Below are 16,776 nucleotides of genomic sequence, written 5' to 3'. Positions count from 1 at the left end.
AGTGACTGCTACTCTGGAAGAGCGCAGCTGTGTGGAAAACATTCTTATCATGCAATGGGGGGAAACCCCTCATGTCTCTCGCCGAGTGAAAGATCTGCTTAACGCAACATTCGACGAAAATGTTATCGCCAGAGGTTTTCCAAATGCGTGGCCTGATCTGAAACAATGTGACTTTGAAACTTCCTGGCAGATTAAAACTGTGTGCCCGACCGAGACTCGAACTCGGGACCTTCGCCTTTCGCGGGCAAGTGCTCTAACAACTGAGCTACCGAAGCACGACTCACGCCCGGTACTCACAGCCTTACTTCTGCCAGTATCCGTCTCCTACCTTCCAAACTTTACAGAAGCTCTTCTGCGAAACATGCAGAACTAGCACTCCTGGAAGAATGGATACTGTGGAGACATGGCTTAGCCACAGGCTGGGGGATGTTTCCAGAATGAGATTTTCACTCTGCAGCGGAGTGTGCGCTGATATGAAACTGGCAGAAGTAAGGCTGTTAGTACCGAGTCTCAGTCGTGCTTCGGTAGCTCAGTTGGTAGAGCATTTGCCCGCCAAATGCAAAGGTCCCGAGTTCGAGTCTCGGTCGGGCACACAGTTTTAATCTGCCAGGAAGTTTCATATCAGCGCACACTCCGCTGCAGAGTGAAAATCTCATTCTGAATGTGACTTGGTTCTGGTGATATCTAAAAGAACACTTTTACCAGGGACTTGTTTCGTCTGTGCCTGATCTGAAGCCGGTATACAGGAACACGTTGCTCAGATTCCACCAGAACTGCTGCAAACAACTGTTGATCACGTTATTATTACGGATGCAGCATCTCATCGGCGTCTGCGGTGCTCATATTGAACAAATTGTGTAAGCAGTGGTTAATAATAAAATCAATATTGTGTCTTTCCCCCTCGTTTGACCTTTCCTCCACACGTACCACTCATAATCCATTACATATAGAACATTTGTTTATGCCTTTCTTGCATTCACAGTACCAGATTTGCGCCTGGTGGCCAAAATCGGAAATAATTTTTTTCCAGTGCAAATCGGTTCGCATTAACGCATTAGAATCCAGAGTGAGATTTTCAGTCTGCAGAAGAGTGTGCGCTGATATGGAACTTCCTGGCAGATTACAAAGGTGTGCCCGACCGAGACTCGAACTCGACACCTTTGCCTTTCGCGGGCAAGTGCTCTACCAACTGAGCTACCGACGCACGACTCACGGCCGGTCAGAACAGCTTTACTTCTGCCAGTATCTCGTCTCCTACCTTCCAAACTTTACAGAAGCTCTCCTGCGAACCTTGCAAAACTAGCACTCCTCAAAGAAAGGATACTGCGGAGATATGGCTCAGCCATAGCCTGGGGGATTTTCATTCTGCAGCGGAGTGTGTTCTGATATGAAACTTCCTGGCAGGTAGGAGACGAGATATTGTCAGAAGTAAAGCTGTGCTGACCGCGCGTGAGTCGTGCTTCGTTAGCTCAAATGGTAGAGCACTTGCCCCTGAAAGGCAGAGGTCCCGAGTTCGAGTCTCGGTCGGGGGCACAGTTTTAATCTGCCAGGAAGTTTCATATCAGCGTATACTCCGCTGCCGAGTGAAAATCGCATTCTGGAAACATCCCCCAGGCTGTGGCTGAGTCATGTCTCCGCAGTATCCTTTCTTTCAGGAGTGCTAGTTCTGCAAGGTTCGCAGGAGAGCTTCGGTAAAGTTTGGAAGGTAGGAGACGAGATACTGGCAGAAATAAAGCAGTGCTGACCGGGCGTGAATCGTGTTTCGATAGCTCAGTTGGTAGAGCACTTGCCCGCGAAAGGCAAAGGTCCCGAGTTCGAGTCTCGGTCGGGCACACAGTTTTAATCTGCCAGGGAGTTTCAACGCATTAGAATAGCTACCAAGTTTCTCTTCCATTCCATAATTGCACGCCATATTGGACTTCTGCGAGTAGTCGCACTTCAATTATAACCACCCGGTACAATGAAGCATTGTTCATCTTCAAATGCTGAAAATGAATTACGGGTACCGAACTCCATACTACTTTGCTAGTGGACTGAGACGTATTGTTTTCCATTTTCTTGCATCGTGGCCCAGTGTTGTGTCAAGACTGCAGACTTGCAGCTCCAAATACGCAAAAACGTAATTACCTAACATTATTTTTTCGAGGTGATACTTAAAACTTTTAGACGATGCCTCTTACAGCCTGCGCGATTAGCTGTTTCAACAACGCTCCGTTGCCATGCCAGACAATCACTTAGATTGATGTGGCTGTTTCCCCGACAGTCTCTAGCGTTTTTCTGTTTCTAGTGATACGGAGTGCGTCACGTCCTTTCCTCGTAACAAGCCGACCGACTTGCACCACACAAAGGCGCAAGGAAGAGACCGCAATTACGCGGAATCACACTGAGTTGCGAAGAGCTCTTGATGCTCCCTAATGAGGACTTGTGCATCAGTATCAGGAGCTGTCGTTCCCTTGCTCTGGAATATGATTTTCAAGTAAAAGGTCACCTTGGCCATCTCGCTCACCGTGCGTGAGGGCTGTTATTCAAACGGTCACTTACTTGAAATTGTGGTAAGGAGGTGTCATTAGGACACGATTCCTAAACACCGAAGCGACAACTGTTCATCATCTAAATTCAGCTTTGGGTTTTAGCCTCTATTCGTAAAACGTAACTACATCTTCATGACTAATTTGACATGAACACTTGTTAGCATTGAAGTGTCCCCTGCAGTACATCAGTTCAGCCTCTCGACAACTGATTTTTATAAAGTGGCGAGTCTTCCATATACAACAGGCATTTTTAGCAGCTTTATTCAGCCGATTCTTGTTCCAGTATGTAGGAATATATTGCATCATGATCAGAAGAGAGCCGGCCACTGTGGCCGAACGGTTCTAGGCGCTTCAGTCCTTAACCGCGCTGCTGCTACGGTCGCAGTTTCGAATCCTGCCTCGCGCATGGATGTGTGTGATGTCCTTAGGTTAAGTTAGGTTTAAGTAGTTCTAAGTCTAGGGCACTGATGACCTCAGATGTTAAGTCCCACAGTGCTTAGAGCCATTCGAACCATTTGATCAGTCCAGTATTCTTCAACTACGAAGATGCTACTGATGGTGCAGGCTCTAATAAAGCTCCCAGAGTGGAAATAACTGAATTGTTTGGGTGACGTAGTTTAGTATTTCAAAAGGACGCTTTTCTAAACGAGTGGCGCATTTTAGTACGTGGCAAGGTAGCTGCTCAAATTATTGTATCAATGACGTAGTCCGACATTCTGAAGAAAACTGTTAGCATGTATTTCTTGACAATTGTCGCAGCAAATTCGCTTGTGAGAAAAGACGTTCAAACTACGAGATGTGTGTGTTGATATGCAGCAAGGGCGCTGATGACTACGCACATTGGGTGCTGTAAACCCAACGTCATCACGCTCTTTGAGCTGGGCGAATTTCTCCCGATAGTCAGAACTTTCTGTAGCGTCTTTTATGATCTTGTGCATTGTGGAAATGTGTCGACGATGTGTGAACTGCGTTCCGTACTACGAGGCGGGCAGCTGAATTTTGAACAACCTAGCAGAAAATGGAGAAGTATTTCGAACAGATGGCCGCAAGTCGGCGCTATGTGTCGATATTAGTGCATTGTTTAGTTTCCTTGTTGACTAACGATTAAGTGCAGAAGGCGCAAAACGGGGATATATAAAAGCTGCAGGCAGTCGATTATTACTTAGGGATATTTACTAGAATTCACAGTGAACATTACCGTCGTTGTTAGTCTGTTTTTTGGATAGACTATTTATTCTTAATGACGAGATTAAAGTTATCGGAACTTAATTTAAAAAGGCATAAGGAAGTGCTTTTATAAACAAAGTTGGCAAGTTTTTAAAGAATCTGACCCTTATAAGGTTACAAAGTCTGACTTTTTTCCGACATTGTTTGCCCTAAGCAAGAATTAACACATTCAGGTCAAAATTTAAATGTACAGTGAGATTCCGTCATGATTTTAGAAACTCTCATGGATGATGGATAAACGTATCAAGTGGAGGTAAGGGACCCTGGCCTGGAAAAGATCGAGTAACAGTGGACTTCTTCTACTGCAAGCTCTTTGCCTTCCATGCTTAAGAGGTGGTAGTATGGAACAAAGCAAGAAAAAAAAAAAAGTCCAGGAAGCATGGGTTCTAAAGTGCATGGCTTAAGAGCTGTGAGCACTTTTTCAGCTACAAACATTTCTTTAGTGGAAGAAATATATTTCTTAGTAGCAATGTTATTTTCAATACTTGAAGCGTTACAATGATACGGACAGCACCTTGCAAAGAAGTCAGAGTTAACAGCAAAGCACAGAATAAAAACAAGTCGAACAAGTGGTTAACTGCTCGCTCTTTTGATTACTTATTTCGCACTGATGAAATCACATCCGCTATCTTTCTATGTTCACACGAATATTTTTCAGTGATTTTTGAATCATGAAAGAACTACATAAGAAAATAAATTTCTGTAGAAGTCCGGATAAGCATAACTGTGGCTATTTTTATAAGTAACTACCACAAAGTTGCTAATTTCTATTTATTGTTCTGTAAATAGTTCCGAAAGTATGTCATCATTTGACAGACTTATAAAAGATTTTAAATGAAGTGTACATGTCTTTAATTTTAAAAATGTTTGATGTCTGTATAGCGCTAATATATTCTAAGATTATAGACATGTGGTTTACTCTACTGCCGGCCCGGGTGGCCGAGCGGTTCTGGGCGCTACAGTCTGGAACCGGGCTATCACTACGGTCGCAGGTTCGAATCCTGCCGAAGGCATGGATGTGTGTGATGTCCTTAGGTTAGTTAGGTTTAAGTAGTTCTAAGTTCTAGGGGACTGATGACCTCAGAAGTTAAGTCCCATAGTGCTCAAAGCCATTTGAACCATTTTTTACTCTACTTAAAGAAAGTCGATGGGATACTATTAAAACAAGTAGCAAAATCGTAAAAAAATACCGGAAAAAATGCAACACCCTAAGGGATCGTGTCCAGTGTAGCCAAGGTACAACACGGGATGTTGTGTTAGTGATTCAGTTATTACAGTCCTTGGCTATCAGATGGCATTCAGGAGGTTTGTGTATGCACCCGCTGTTTTGACTCTGAAGGCAGTAACTGTGCTGAGTTTCGAGGTGAATAGTGTTTTAATAGTCCTTTTATGGTAGCGTCATGTCCCACCGTCGACTACGTACTTCTGGTGAATAGCTTCAGCCATTTGAAAGACTCGGTGGACGTACGGGAAGCTGGGTGAACCTATCGACTGATTGCTGCACATGCGTTACAATTGTATCTGTAGTGCGTCGCTGTTTTCAACAATCGTTTGTGGAAGATTCTCACAATTGTAGAGCAGACTCTGGGTATTCGCTCAGAATCGACGAACGTCAAGATCGAGATCGACGCATTGTCCGAGCAACTGTAGCCGACCGCATATGGTCCAGGGACGAAATCCGGACACATGTTGCACCAGCTGTCTCATCAGTGATCACTAGACACCGTCCTCTTCCAGCAGGATTGCGATCACGAGTGCCTCTAGTCACGCTACCGCTGACACCACAACACCGCCAAGCATGACTACCCTGGTGTCACCAGAGCGTTGATTGGAAACTGGAGTAGTACTCTGTTGTGTGATGAGAGTAGGTTCTACATCTACATCTACATTTATACTCCGCAAGCCACCCAACGGTGTGTGGTGGAGGGCACTTTCCGTGCCACTGTCATTACTTCCCTTTTCTGTTCCAGTAGCGTATGGTTCGCGGGAGAAACGACTGTCTGAAAGCTTCCGTGCGCGCTCGAATCTCTCTAATTTTACCATCGCGATCTCCTCGAGAGGTATAAGAAGGGGGAAGCAATATATTCGATACCTCATCCAGAAAAGCACCCTCTAGAAACCTGGTGAGCAAGCTACACCGCGATGCAGAGCGCCTCTCTTGGAGAGTCTGCAATTTGAGTTTGCTAAATATCTCCGTAACGCTGTCACGGTTACCAAATAACCCTGTGATGAAATGCGCCTCCTTTCTTTGGATCTTCTCTATCTCCTCCGTCAACCCGATCTGGTACGGATCCCACACTGATGAGCAATACTCAAGTATAGGTCGAACGAGTGTTTTGTAAGCCACCTCCTTTGTTGATGGACTACATTTTCTAAGGACTCTTCCAATGAATCTCAACCCGGTACCCGCCTTACCAACAATTAATTTTATATGATCATTCCGCTTGAAATCGTTCCGCACGCATACTCCCAGATATTTTACAGAAGTAACTGCTACCAGCGTTTGTTCCGCTATCATATAATCATACAATAAAGGATCCTTCTTTCTACTCCCTGCACCAAGTGCCTATCCGCTGCTGATCTTCCTGCTACGATTTTCTAATGCTGCAGCTTCTCTGTATACTACAGCATCATCCGCAAAAGCATCATGGAACTTCCGACACTATCTACTAGGTCATTTATATACACTCCTGGAAATGGAAAAAAGAACACATTGACACCGGTGTGTCAGACCCACCATACTTGCTCCGGACACTGCGAGAGGACTGTACAAGCAATGATCACATGCACGGCACAGCGGACACACCAGGAACCGCGGTGTTGGCCGTCGAATGGCGCTAGCTGCGCAGCATTTGTGCACCGCCGCCGTCAGTGTCAACCAGTTTCCCGTGGCATACGGAGCTCCATCGCAGTCTTTAACACTGGTAGCATGCCGCGACAGCGTGGACGTGAACCGTATATGCAGTTGACGGACTTTGAGCGAGGGCGTATAGTGGGCATGCGGGAAGCCGGGTGGACGTACCGCCGAATTGCTCAACACGTGGGGCGTGAGGTCTCCACAGTACATCGATGTTGTCGCCAGTGGTCGGCGGAAGGTGCACGTGCCCGTCGACCTGGGACCGGACCGCAGCGAGGCACGGATGCACGCCAAGACCGTAGGATCCTACGCAGTGCCGTAGGGGACCGCACCGCCACTTCCCAGCAAATTAGGGACGCTGTTGCTCCTGGGGTATCGGCGAGGACCATTCGCAACCGTCTCCATGAAGCTGGGCTACGGTCCCGCACACCGTTAGGCAGTCTTCCGCTCACTCCCCAACATCGTGCAGCCCGCCTCCAGTGGTGTCGCGACAGGAGTGAATGGAGGGACGAATGGAGACGTGTCGTCTTCAGCGATGAGAGTCGCTTCTGCCTTGGTGCCAATGACGGTCGTATGCGTGTTTGGCGCCGTGCAGGTGAGCGCCACTATCAGGACTGCATACGACCGAGGCACACAGGGCCAACACCCGGCATCATGGTGTGGGGAGCGAACTCCTAGACTGGCTGTACACCTCTGGTGATCGTCGAGGGGACACTGAATAGTGCACGGTACATCCAAACCGTCATCGAACCCATCGTTCTACCATTCCTAGACCGGCAAGGGAACTTGCTGTTCCAACAGGACAATGCACGTCCGCATGTATCCCGTGCCACCCAACGTGCTCTAGAAGGTGTAAGTCAACTACCTTGGCGAGCAAGATCTCCGGATCTGTCCCCCATTGAGCTTGTTTGGGACTGGATGAAGCGTCGTCTCACGCGGTCTGCACGTCAGCACGAACGCTGGTCCAACTGAGGCGCCAGGTGGAAATGGCATGGCAAGCCGTTCCACAGGACTACATCCAGCATCTCTACGATCGTCTCCATGGGAGAATAGCAGCTTGCATTGCTGCGAACGGTGGATATACACTGTACTAGTGCCGACATTGTGCATGCTCTGTTGCCTGTGTATATGTGCCTGTGGTTCTGTCAGTGTGATCATGTGATGTATCTGACCCCAGGAATGTGTCAATAAAGTTTCCCCTTCCTGGGACAATGAATTCACGGTGTTCTTATTTCAATTTCCAGGAGTGTATATTGTGAAAAGCAATGGTCCCATAACACTCCCCTGTGGCACGCCAGAGGTTACTTTAACGTCTATAGACGTATCTACATGGATAACAACATGCTGTGTTCACCAGAATGAGATTTTTACTCTGCAGCGGAGTGTGCGCTGATATGAAACTTCCTGGCAGATTAAAACTGTGTGATTAAAGCTGTGAGTACCGGGGGTGAGTCGTGCTTTGGTAGCTCAGATGGTAGAGCACTAGCCCGCGAAAGGCAAAGGTCCCGAGTTCGAGTCTCGGTCGGGCACACAGTCATAATCTGCCAGGAAGTTTCGTGCTGTGTTCTGTTTGCTAAAAACTCTCTGTATGTGAGAGATGGCAGCACACGTATATGGCGTGGAGCGGGTGGGATGCTTCTTCCGCCCCCAGCACATATGTCCCACCCCAGGCTTCGTGGTGTGGGGGCAAATCAATTGCAGATAGCGGTCACATCTGGTGTTTCTTTGGGGTAAGGTATCCAATGTCCGCTACATTGTACAGGCTCTTACCCCGTGGTACTGCCAGTTCATCGACAGGGAGGTGATGTGGTTTTACAGCAAGACAGTGCACGTACACATACGGCTACGACGTACCATGCTTCTCGTGGTGTACAGTCACGGCGTCGGTCTGCTAGTGCTCGTTCTCCAGAGCCTGCAAGAACGACTGGAGGAATGCAACAAAAGGCGCAACACGCTTGAGACCGTCTATCACGGAATGTCACTCGGCACGTGCGGTGCCGGCAGAGATAGATACACTGTGTAGTGATGGGATTGTTTGAGCACCCTTTACTGTGACATGATTTGGTATGAAGTTGTTGTCATATAATGGTACAACGGTGCAATACCTGTCGTGTCACTTGTGAATAAAATGACCTTGTCCATAAGAGCGTTACATTTCTTTTCGGTAGTATAAATAAACCTAGCAACTTTTTATTGATCATCGTTCAAAATGTATTTTAGAAAAGAAGTGGAGCGTAGCTTGAAGAAGATAAGTATGTCTATGTATAATTCAGAAAACACAAATCTATGACATATTCTGCCTGTATACTCCCATGATATATAAAATGAGAACTAATATTCAGTTCCGTTTTCGAGGCACACTGATCGACCGGAGGTTCTGTGTGTTGCAGTGGTTCATATTTACATATTTTTCGCCTGCGCGAGGCACACAAACTACGTCGGGTGTTTAGTAAGTAACGCAACACTTTTTTTTTCTGAAGGCAGGTTGGCTTTATTCATGATTCCCATACATCATAGTATTCCTTACTCTTTTGGCTACAAAATAAAAAAAAAAATGGTTCAAATGACTCTGAGCATTAGGCGACTTAACTTCTAAGGTCATCAGTCCCCTAGAGCGTAGAACTAATTGAACCTAACTAACCTAAGGACACCACACACATCCATGCCCGAGGCAGGATTCGAACCTTCGACCGTAGCGGTCGCTGGGCTCCAGACTGTAGCGCCTAGAACCGCTCTGCCACTCTGGCCGGGACTACAAATTTTTTCGATGTAATCCTTGTTCAGTGCGACAGCCTTATGCTGTTAGAATGAAATTTTCAGTCTTTAGCGGAGTGTGCTCTGATATGAAACTTCCTGGCAGATTAATACTGGGCGTGAGTCGTGCTTGGGTAGCTTAGTTGGTAGAGCACTTGCCAGCGGAAGGCAAAGGTCCCGAGTTCGAGTCTCGGACAGGCACACAGTTTTAATCTGCCAGGAAGTTTCAGCCTTTGGCGTACGCCCGCATGGCACCATTCGGCGCCGGAGCCAACGTCTTGCTCCGCAATTAACTTCTGAGAGAGCGGGGTAATGAAGTTTTCTGAAGTTCTCTCAGTTGTTCAACGACTCAGTGCGCTTCTATTCACTGTCAGGTCTGGCTAGACATCCTGCCGGTGTGGCCGAGCGGCTCTAGGCGCTACAGTCTAGAACCGCACGACTGCTACGGTCGCAGGTTCAAATCCTGCCGAAGGCATGGATGTATGTGATGTCCTTAGGTTAGTTACGTTTAAGTAGTTATAGGGGACTGATGACCTCAGAAGTTAAGCCCATAGTGCTCAGAGCCATTCGAACCAATCTGGCTAGACATTTTGCAAGCACCTATTAATATCTGCAATCCTCTCATTTTCCGCTAAAAGAAATTCAGTGATGACTCTCTGCTTCTATTACGGACGGAAAGTTGACGGCTACGCTCAGCACAGCCACCTTTCGGAACTTCATGAAACTATGGGGGGGTGACTACAAATTCCGCATTTTTCAAGCGAAACTGGCAGAGACAATATGTGTTGCATTACTTATTGAATGCTACTCGTACGAGGCCGTATAGTGCAGTTACTCGTAACATTATTATCATCTTTACCCTTGATGGGACATGAGTAAACCTAAAACCATTCAGTATTAAACTTGGTTCTCAATTTCAGTTTTTCCTGCTTTTTCGTTTCTGACATTTCTTTCGTGAAACTGTGCCGCGCTTGGTGGCCGCGCCTTTAGAGGCGCTGTGCCACGGACTTCACTACGCAAAAGCCGAATAACAGAACTCTGTTGTTCCCTGGTGCAAGTCGCAAGTGAGACGGCCATCTATATACTGATACTGCGACGGTTTATGTGCATCTGCACTATGCTGCCACCTACAGGCCATTCTGCACGCTGTTTGTAGAGCGCTTACCAACTTACAGTATAACGGCGGAAAGCTTCGATTTGTTATTACAAATTTAAGGTTTTCATTTGGCTCACCCTCCTAGATGTAGACGTAGATAACTGTCAGTTCTGCTTACAGGAACATAGGGTTATCCAACCTTCAAAAGACGAATATTTGAGTGTGTGCGGTAGAAAATGGCTCTGAGCACTATGGGATTTAACATCTCAGGTCATCAGTTCCCTAGAACTTAGAACTACTTAAACCTAACTAACCTAAGGACATCACACACACCCATGCCCGAGGCAGGATTCGAACCTGGGATGGTAGAGGTCGCGCGGTTCCAGACTGAAGCGCCTAGAACCGCTCGGCCACCATCGGCCGGCGCGTTCGGTAGAATTTGGTAAGAAAGTAACACCATGTCCTGTGACATCGTCATTTCTACAACTTCACGTAGGTAATTCAGTCGAAGTGGACGTTTGAGTGAGGTCTGTTCTGTAAAGAAAATAATATAGTAGTAAAGACAAAGGGCGGTGGAGGGGGAGAGGGGTGTTGACGGTCAGCTTTAACTACCATTCGACAATGGCATAGTACTGGCCAAGGGGGCATCAGATTCTACTGACACCGTTTCTGAATCAGACGCATTGCGTTTCGTTATTCAAAACCCGAGAGAGAGCTGAAGTAGAAGGACTCGGAGTAATGGAATTCACTCTTGCGGAACTTATTACGCAGTACCGGCACGCCACTGAAGTTTATTTGCTTTTCACCGAAAATATCATTTAGAATTTATCATCTAATTCGACTGTTACAATATTTGGATAATATCGTAGACTAAAAAAGGCTTACAGCGACAGCTGAGGGAGTGTTCCGTCCCTCGTCAGAAGTCGTCGTCGGGAATTCCCCCGGGCTCCTAATGGACTTAGCTGCGGTGGCGAACAGCGCCGGGAGGTGCCGAGGGCGCCCGAGGCGGGCCCTGAATTATGCACGCGCTACAAGTGAGCCGGCGCGCCTCAAGATTGCGTGAGAACAGAGTCGCCCCGTGGTGGCGGCGCCGAGAATTAGTGCCGCCTCGGGGTGGCCCTCCCGCTCCCGGCCTCACCCCCTGTTTAAAGATTCATCCGGCCCCGCCGATGCTGTTGTCACAGGCCCGTGGCGGATCCATTACTCCCGCCACAGCCCTCCAGCCGCTTCTGTCCGCTTTGTGGACCTGCTTTTGTTGCAGCTTAAGCCCGCCATGCGTTAGGTAAACAGCAGGTAAATAACTTAACTGTTACACATCACGCAGGAAATGACGGAACCTTGAGCAAAACTATGTACCGAACACAGGGAAAATACGGATATTCATAATGGTAACGTAAAAGAGAAAATTTCTGGTGATATCTACATTTAAAAAAATATGGAGTGATACGATAATTAAGCATCATGTGTAAAGTGTTTGGAAAAATCATTAATAAAATATTACGTTCTATATTACGTCTTGTTTCAAGAATCATAAAAGAAGGTTATATAGATGAAAGAATCCTGGAGAGACTAGAAGGTATCAGATAGACTATATAATGGTGAGACAGAGATTTAGGAACCAGGTTTTAAATTGTAAGACATTTCCAGGGGCAGATGTGGATTCTGACCACGATCTATTGGTTGTGAACTGTAGATTAAAACTGAAGAAACTGCAAAAAAATGGGATTTAAGGAGATGGGACCTGGATAAACTGACTAAACCAGAGGTTGTACAGAGCTTCAGGGACAGCATAAGGGAACATTTGACAGGAATGGGGGAAAGAAATACAGCAGAAGAAGAATGGGTAGCTTTGAGCGATGAAGTATAAAGGCAGCGGAGGATCAAGTAGGTAAAAAGACGAGGGCTAGTAGAAATCCTTGGGTAACAGAGAAATATTGAATTTAATTGACGAAAGGAGAAAATATAAAAACGCAGTAAATGAATTAGGCAAAAATGAATACAAATGTCTGAAGAATGAGATCAACAGGAAGTGCAAAACTAAGCAGGGATAGCTAGAGGACAAATGTAAGGATGTAGAGGCATGTATCACTAGATGTAAGATAGACACTGCCTACAGGAAAATTAATGAGACCTTTGGAGAAAATAGAACCACTTGAATTAATATCAAGAGCTCAGATGAAAACCGAGTTCTAAGCAAAGAAGGGAAAGCAGAAAGGTGGAAGGAGTATATAGAGCGTCTACACAAAGGCGATGTACTTGAGAAAAATCTTATGGAAATGGAAGAGGATGTAGATGAAAATGAAATACGAGATATTATAGTACGTGAAGAGTTTAACAAAGCACTGTAAGACCAAAGTCGAAACAAGGCCCTGGGAGTAGACAACATTCCATTAGAACTACTGACAGCCTTGGGAGAGCCAGTCATGACAAAACTCTACCATCTGGTGAACAACATGTACGAGACAGGCAAAATTCCCTCAGACTTCAAGAAGAATATAATAATTCCAATCCCAAAGAAAGCAGGTGTTGACAGATGTGAAAATTACCGAACTATCAGTTTAATAAGGCACAGCTGCAAAATACTAACGCGAATTCTTTAAAGACGAATGGAAAAACTGGTAGAAGCCGACCTCGGGGAAGATCAGTTTGAATTCCGTAGAAATATTGGAACATGTGAGGCAATACTGACCCTACGACTTATCTTAGAAGCTACATTAAGAAAAGGCAAACCTATGTTTCTAGTATTTGTAGACTGAGAGGATGCTTATGACAATGTTGGCTGGAATACTCTCTTTATAATTCTTTAGGTGGCTAGGGTAAAACACAGGGAGCGAAATGCTATTTCCAATTTGTACAGAAACCAGATGGCAGTTACAAGAGTCGAGGGACATAAAAAGGGAAGCAGTAGTTGGGAAGGAAGTGAGACAGGGTTGTAGCCTATTCCCGATGTTATTCAATCTGTGTATTGAGCGAGCAGTAAAGGAAACAAAAGAAAAATTCGGAGTAGGTATTAAAATCGATGGAGAAGAAATAAAAACCTTTTAGGTTCGCCGATGAAATTGTAATTCTGCCAGAGACAGCAAAGGACTTGGGAGAGCAGTTGAACGGAATAGACAGTGTCTTGAAAGGAGGGAATAAGATGAACATTAACAAAAGCAAAACGAGAATAATGAAGTCGGGTGATGCTGAGGGAATTAGATTAGGAAATGAGACACTTAAAGTAGTAAAAGAGTTTTGCTATTTGGGGAGCAAAATAACTGACGATGGTCGAAGTAGAGAGGATATAAAATATAGACTGGCAATAGCAAGGAAAGCGTTTCTGAAGAAGAGAAATTTGTTAACATCCAGCATAGATTTAAGTGTCAGGAAGTCATTTCTGAAAGTATTTGTATGGAGTGTAGCCATGTGTGGAAGTGAAAAGTGGACTATAAATAGTTTAGACAAGAAGAGACTAGAAGCTTTCGAACTGCAGTGCTACAGAAGAATGCTGAAGAATAGATGGGTAGATCACGTAATTAATGAGGAGGTATTGAATAGCATTGGGGAAAAGACAAGTTTGTGGCACAACTTGACCAGAAGAAGGGATCGGTTGATAGGACATGTTCTGAGACATCAACGGATCATCAATTTAGTATTGGAGGGCAGAGTGGAGGGTAAAAATCCTAGAGGGAGAACAAGAGAGGAATACACTAAACAGATTCAGAAGGATGTAGGTTGCAGTAGGTACTGGGAGATGAAGAAGCTTGCACAGGATATAGTAGCATGGAGAGCTGCATCAAACCAGTCTCAGGACTTAAGACCATAACAACAACATCAGAAACTTTGTTGCTTTAAGAACAAGCTGTGCTTACAAGTGGTAGATTATGGACAGACAATGTATTCTTTTTGAAAATATTGGTTGAAAGAAGGTCAGAAACTTATCTTGAGACACATCATACACTGATTACCAGAAGGTCTTTGATGCATTCAAAAGACCCCGCCAGTGTAATACGCTTAAACAAAAGCCTCCTCTCCCTCTCGTGGATATCATAAATAGCTTATACCATTCCACACAAATAATATTTTGAAAAAGAAATCTGTAGGGAAAGAAATTCATATCAACCCAAGGTGGACGTCAAGGGTGTAGTAGGCCTATAGCACTTACACGTAATACGTGCTAAAATGTAATGCCTCCAGATTTTGTATGTAAAAGCTCTTAAGGCTTTTCAAATAAATTAAACGTTATTAACATTCTACATCATTATTCTTCATGTCCACATATGTGCAGCCCTCTGCCTCTAGGGGGCTCCGAATTGTAGTGTGCAACATGGCGGTGTGTAACGAAACTTGGTCGGTGTGTGAGAAACAGCGTGGTATGATCGAGTTTTGAATTCGAAGAGTTCGCACACACATGGAGTGCCCTCATCGTAACCATGACAATGCCAGACCTCACACGAGCGTCGCGACATCTGCAGGAATCCGTCACCCTGCTCTCACAGTCATCGATCATCCTCCAAATAGTTCAGGCTTGACATGATCCGATTACTATCTGTTTCCAAATAAAAAAATTAAAAAACTTTGATAATGATGAAGCAGTGCAAGCAAGATGAGCTTGTGACTGCGCCAATAAAGCCATACATTCTATATTCACGGTATCAACAAACTTATACCTCGTTGGGAGAAATGAGTTCGACTCCATGGTGGCTATGTTGAGAAATAAATATATAACACGAAGATAAAGATGTAGAATGTTAATAACGTTTGTTTTCTTTAGAAAACTCTAGGAGTTTTTACATAAAAAATAGGCATTATTCTGCAGCACGCCCCCTCTTTACATATAGAATATAATTAGAGAATGGAATCTCAGAGCAAATAGAATACTGTTTACTGTTTACTGATTAGATTATCATTCAACAATCTGAGGATGATCTTCAGACATTTGTGTTTTATCCTCATCACGCCTATTCGGGGTATAACGTGAAACATTATGCCAAAAGAGGGAACTTACGGCTTTATGGGGCAATATCCAGTCCGAACAAAAATAACCCTAAATAAAAGACTTATTGAGCGAGTGTCTTAATTTCAATTCCTTGGCTGTAACAGACGTTACGGCACTGGTATCTATATGAAATTTGAGTAAATGTCAGCCCCCTTGTTGACCAATCAGGAGAAACGAGAAAAAAAGGACAAAATTGTATAAAGCGATGGGTGTTACAGTTTTCCTTTACCCCGCAGGGACATGGATAAAGAGGGATGAACATTTTAGTTGGATATAAGTATAAAAAATTAGATCCATGATGAACTTCACGAGACTGGATTGATGTAGAAATTGCGACGCGTGGAGAGAACTGGATACTTTTAAAATATTGGATAGAAGCAACGAAAATAAAGGAAAACGATTTTTCACACTTGAACAGAAGCTAGAGGGGGAATACCAAAAGATATGTTATCAGATAGATCGAATGTTGAAGGAGACATTGGAAGATCAAAGAAACTTTGACACTAGCTTCCTTTGTGGCAAAAAAAAAAAAGAAGAAAAATCATCATTTTCTTGAAAGAAGAAAAGGCAAAACGAAATCTTTTGACTGAGAAAAGGGTATAATTGTAGGAAGACACACACAGGAAGAGACTTAAGGCAGTAATGTAGAAACCATAACAAAGTAGCAACGAGGCAAAGTTAAAGTATTAACAGGCTGGACATTACAAATCTGAACTGTTACAAGCGGCTCTGGGTGTCATAATGGAGACAACCCGACTCTTCATGGGAGAAGAAAGGAAACAAAGTAAACAGTAAAAATTATAAAGGGATATGTGTAATGTGTTCGATGAGTAGACTGTACGTACGAGTAACAGAAAACAAAACAGAGAAACCTTTTAAACAATCAGACGATTAGAACTGGTTCAAACCCTGTTGGTCATATGTAGATGACACTTCCATCATGAATAACTATCAGAAACTGTAACATCTTTAACTTTCGCTGTTAGATCATCCTCGTGTGCGTGAAATATCGTGTTGATAACTCCCTCGCTAGGCCCGTCAAGCTGCAACGGAATAAAGCCAATTTTATCATTCCAAATGCCTTAAAAAAATAAAGGTGAAATGCGTATTACATTATAACATCGGTTTTATTCAGTTGAACATAAACGGACCTAATGTGATAATTGTCAACATAATGTGACGTAGATAAAGCATATGGCACAGTGGCATTAAGTGAGTTGTTGTTGAGCCCAAAGAATAATGGGGTATTGATTCTTTACATTAATGTAGTTAGAGCGTTGTATTACAGATCTTCCAGGTTAGTGAAAGTGAGAATCGTGTTATCAGAGGAATT

General features: G+C 44.5%; 1 protein-coding gene and 2 non-coding genes across 3 annotated transcripts in view; 2 read left to right on the top strand and 1 right to left on the bottom strand.

Moving 5' to 3' along the window:
• The window catches only part of LOC126336082 (potassium/sodium hyperpolarization-activated cyclic nucleotide-gated channel 1), a 1,174,950-nt gene that overhangs the window by 133,794 nt on the left and 1,024,380 nt on the right, over positions 1-16,776 (bottom strand). The window lies entirely within an intron of this gene.
• Positions 518-592, top strand: Trnag-gcc (transfer RNA glycine (anticodon GCC)). The gene has a single exon. It is a non-coding gene; the product is annotated as a tRNA-Gly (tRNA).
• Trnas-cga (transfer RNA serine (anticodon CGA)) lies at positions 1,760-1,834 on the top strand. The gene has a single exon. It is a non-coding gene; the product is annotated as a tRNA-Ser (tRNA).

This window comes from Schistocerca gregaria, chromosome 2, assembly GCF_023897955.1.
Source record: "Schistocerca gregaria isolate iqSchGreg1 chromosome 2, iqSchGreg1.2, whole genome shotgun sequence".
Classification (NCBI taxonomy): Eukaryota; Metazoa; Arthropoda; class Insecta; order Orthoptera; family Acrididae; genus Schistocerca; species Schistocerca gregaria.
Note: the sequence above shows the minus strand (reverse complement) of the source record. Positions and strands in the feature narration are given on the sequence as shown.